We start from the raw sequence: 4,937 nt of genomic DNA, 5'->3' as shown, positions 1-4,937 counted from the left end.
CCGAGCGCACTAAAGTACCATCGTCTGAGATCATGCGCCCGGGGTTCGACTCCTGGCCAGGGCAAATTTTTTTTTTTCGTCGATTCTTGTCTCCTGTAAGACGGAAATATTGGGTGGCAAAAGCACGAAAAATGTGGGATGAACGTTATTCGAACCAGCGGCCGTCCACACCCCGAGCAACGAAAAGCGGCAAAAAAAAAATAAAAAAAAAAATGGCCGGGAGTCGAACCCCAGACAGTTTCAGACTGGTCACAATTGAGCAACCTCAGCTGCCACAGAAGTGAAGGAGATAAAATATATATCTGCCTTAGCCGGGAGTCGAATCTCGGGCGAACAGTTTGACACGAGCACGATTTAGCGCGCTCGGCCGCCCGCCCGTCTTCTCCACTGCGCGTTTAAAGTCGGTCCTGTATTACGGGAGACAAGGAGCGACGCCAGTCAGCGACAGCGTAGAATGATTCGTTCCCTGGAGCGCTAGTCCGCATCTCGCCTCTATGGCTCAGTCGGTAGCGCGCCCGCTCAGAGCGCGGGAGGTCGGTGGTTCGACTCTCCGTTTGTCTGAAATTTTTCTCAGGCCACCAAATTTCAAATGGACTTCAAACCCGTCATTTCACCACGCCCCTCTCGTGGAGTTCCGATGGCGTAGTGGTTACCATTGTTGGTGGCACTGCGTCATAGGTGTCAATTAAGTGTCGGCTCTGGGCCGGGGTTCGCGCCCCGGTGTCTGGCACCTCGCTGTGGTGGCGGGGTGCATAATAAGACCTAGAAACTGGCTGAAAAGGACTCCATGACCTGTGGTGGGTCAGTACAGTTTAACCAACGTACGCCTCAACCGTCTCACAATCTACCCCCCAGCCCGTTTAAGCGAACAAGCACCGGATCCCATCCGAACTCCGAAGTTTACCGCGCGGGGCCCCCCGAGCAGGAGGGTGGGGTAGAGCCCTATTTTTTTGTGTGTTTCTTTTTTATTTCTCTGTATCAAAGCAAGATAAATCTTTTCTTGCCCCGTTTTAAAACTAGTTTCACTAAATCAATTTTAAAAAATCATACAAAAAAAATCAGGGGACTCTCCAGTAGATCTTATTTACCTTTCTGGTGAGGAGTCAAGCTAACCACCAACCACCACCCCCCCCCTTTTTTTTACCGGATGGGGGGAGTTGGGTTTGAGCATTTACGGCGCCGAGCGGACTTTTGACTGTTCTGTGACGTGGGGCTGCACTCCGTCAAAGTCGCGGTCTTTCCCTCACTGCACTTAAAGTACCCCTTCATGGCCTCTGAAGCCTTGTTCGTCTTTACAGAACATTCTTCCCAAATTTCAGCATATCGACGAGGTCAGAGAAAAATAGGTCAGAGAAAATTAGGTCGGACAAAACCTAGGTCGGACAGCACTTTTGGGGATTTTGGAAGAAACACCAGGTCGGGGAAAAATAGGTCGGACAATCTAGTTGCACCGGTGCGCGTCATCCACACTCTTGCGGGCTGTGGGCTGGGCACGACCAGCCCCGCCTGCGCACCGCACGCCTTGTAGGGGCTGAGAGGCGCGTCCATGTCCTCCATAGGTCGGACAATCTAAATACACCCGACGCGCACGTGTAGGTGTGTGAGTGCCCATTCGCACACTTAAGCGGGTAAATGTGTTCACTTTGCTTTGTAATTCACACACTACTTGTGTCCCACGTAGACGAAGGGCGTTCACACACCTACAAGCGTGCGACTTCCACACATTTGGGTTTCAGGTAGAGGGATTTGCTGACCAATGGCCATTGGCGCTTCACTATACTAAGGGATGCAGAACCAAGTTTTCCTTCTGTTTCCGATGGCATACTGTCGAGTAAACGTGTTGGTTTTAAAAGCTGCGCTATCCAAAGGCACGATTCTACGTGAGTAGAGTATCTTGAACCGTTTCCTACGCCACAATACTACCAATAGGGCCAGGAGACAAGCTACGGCGGCATGGCACGAGCCGCACGAGCGGACACCTGCGGACAGGTGGCAACTCTTTCTTTCGCTCTCTCTCTCCCTCTCAGTCCCACTCCCTCTCTGCGTCTCACTCGCTCTCTCATACGGGCAGCTGGACGCTGCAGCTGCTCTCAGGAAGACCCTCTGCACCGGGCTTGTCGCAGCCCTCTGAATTAATCGATGGATATCGTGCCGTCAGGCCGTTTCTGGAGAATGGATCGGTACATTCGTAAATGGGGAAGCTGCCGTAGCAGCAAGAACAGAGTCGGTAGCAGCGAGTCGGGTACTGTGATATGCTTCCTTCTAATAATATGATTTCATAAGGTGTCCTGAACATGAAAACAATCTTGTTTGTGTTTTTAAGTTTTGTCTCAGTCACCATGCTGCTATTTACGTCTTGTTATTGCCCCCCCCCCCCCTTTCCTTCTCCCCTCAGATTGAAGGGGACCTCCTCCGGCCGTTTCGTAGGGCCTCGCTAAAAACAACTCGCACTGGTTCGCTGATAAGAGTCCCTGCGTCGTGTACGGGTGTACCTACTACGCTCCAACAAGGAGGGTCATTCCTGTTGGATACGAGCGTCGCAGCCGGCCAGCTCGAGCACCAGGGACACCGGGTGGGACGCGACGGCGGGCAGTCGTCTTCTTTTCCGGTTTCCACTCGCTCCACACACCTGGTCGCGCGCTCTCTCGTGCTCCTCAGCCCCCTGGGCAGCTCGAAAAGATAGGGGCACGCATAGTTTAGAGCACAGGGTTGGTTACTCTTCACACAACGTAGCTGGCCACTCTCCTGAACGAGCTTAAAATGAAGGCCTTTTATCCCTACACCGCTTCGATGTGAGCTCCAATATCTTTCGCGGATCACTCCATCGAGATAGCAAACACTAGCACTAGCGCACGGGCGTACCGACGACAGATGAGGCATGTGAAATGCACGTGGCCGCACCCCCTAGGCGTCCGCCCGGTGCACCGAGCCGCAGCCGGGCCCGGCCCGGGACCCGGGGGCAGATTTCGAACAAAGAGCCGGGCCCTTCTGGGCCGTCTGTCCGCCTCCGAATTAAAATGAGCATGAAGACGTCCAGGTGTGCCGGGCCCCTTCCGTGCCCCGGCGTCGCACGTGCTCGGGCTGCCCCGCCACGCAACCGCCTCGGGCCGCAGCAGGTGCGGGCCAGGGGCCGGACGGAGCGCTCCCCGGAACCTGTCACCCTGCGAGGGGGCTTCCACTACACTGTGCAGTGTACCGTACACACTAGATTGCCGAGATTGCCAGATTGCCAAACGGATTTGCTTTTGGGGGCATAAAACTCCCGTAACTAGGCAAACCGCTCTACTAGAATACTGAATGTAGGGTCCGATTGCCTACAGATTGCGCTGGGTAGGCTGCCGTACCCGCAAGAACAATATAGTGGGGAGGACTGCCGGCTCCCACCGGTGCAGCTAGATTGTCCGACCGATTTTTCCAAAATCCCCAAAAGTGCTGTCCGACCTAGGTTTTGTTCGACCTAATTTTTCCCGACCTCATCGATATGCTGAAATTTTGGAAAATGTGTCTCCTACAGTTATACTTTACCGCACGTTTGGTTTTCCTACCCCAGGGGGCCGAAGCGCCTAACGGGCATTGCAGGTAGGCAACACGCACGCCTGCGTTCGGTACAGCATGACCACGAGGACTGGCGGTTCGCCTACCCCAGGTGGCCTTAGGGGCAGTGCGGCAGTGTAGCACTAAGCTTTAGACGTGAATCACCTCCGTGCAACCGGCAGTTAAACTACCTCTTAGAGCCGGATTCATTTTACCTACAAAATTATCAAAAATGAAAAAAATGTGGGCCCTACCCACCCCGCTTTGACACGGGGACCCGCCTGCTTAACTTCGGAGTTCGGTATGGGATCCGGTGTTTTCAGGCACCCAGCTGAGGGCCGGGTTTCTTGACTATCTCGCTCACACCGGAGTTTACAGCCATCGACTAGGTTCCCACCAGTCCGCTTGACCGGGAATGGGGGGTAGGGCGGAGGGAGTTAGAAAGAGAGGAGACGGGCGTACGGTGGTTAGCCTGTACTGCACCCAGATGCGATCCGAACGGAAAGCTTCCGAGTCGTGGAATCCCTTCGAGGAGCCAGATTCTAAGGACTTATCAATTCCACACGGGTTACCACTCCCGCTGTGGCTGGGATGGCCCTTACTCGGCACGCTCTCGCCGAGGGTCGAACCTTTGCCCCTAATGGGACCCCAGTGCCGAGTCATCGTCACCCCCAGTCCAGTGGGGCAGCGTTAACCACCAGACGGTTCGTTCATCCACGAAGGTGCCCTGTTGAAATGACGGGTTTAAGTTCAACTCCAAGAGTTCGATCAGTTCAGAAAAATGTAGCTGGGATGGGAGATTCGGACCCCTGTCTTGTGGCGCATGGGGCCGACTCTCTACCGGCGCGGCTACGACGCCACAGTGTGGGTGGCCGGGCGAGCTAGGCTGAAGGCATTGGCTGCTCCCCAGCTTACCGACCTCCTGTAGTTCAAGTAGAGTTGGAACACGCGGAGTTGCGGGGTTCGATTCCCGAGCACGGGACGGGTGGGGCCGATCGCCCTTTTCCTCGCTTGTTTCGTTTTCAAAATCAATGTGTCTAAGGAAGAGTAAGGACTCGGCAGGCAGCCTTCGCCGTGACGCCGTACCCGCGCGCGTTCAGTGGGGCACTAAGTAGTGGGAGTAGTGGCGCGAAGTTTCGTGCTTCGAATCTCTGTCAAAATATTTTTTTCCTCGGGCCATACGAAAGGGGATTGGTCTTCATTCGAGATCAATTTTTATAAAAAAAGAAAGCGGGGAAGAAAAAAAAAGTGTGCCTCACCCGTATCTGCGACGGGCCCCGCGCAGCTAATGAAAGCTACTTAAACGGATTGGAGAGGACTTTGGTTGTTGGACTTACGGGTGTCGCAAGGTGAGCAAGACTGAAACCCAGATTCAGAGGCCTTACCATCAGCGGTACGCGGGA

The sequence above is a fragment of the Frankliniella occidentalis genome, unplaced genomic scaffold (genome assembly GCF_000697945.3).
Source record: "Frankliniella occidentalis isolate FOCC.00 unplaced genomic scaffold, Focc_3.1 Scaffold208, whole genome shotgun sequence".
NCBI classification, from domain to species: domain Eukaryota; kingdom Metazoa; phylum Arthropoda; class Insecta; order Thysanoptera; family Thripidae; genus Frankliniella; species Frankliniella occidentalis.
The sequence above is the reverse complement of the archived record's forward strand: the minus strand, read 5'-3'. Positions refer to the sequence as shown.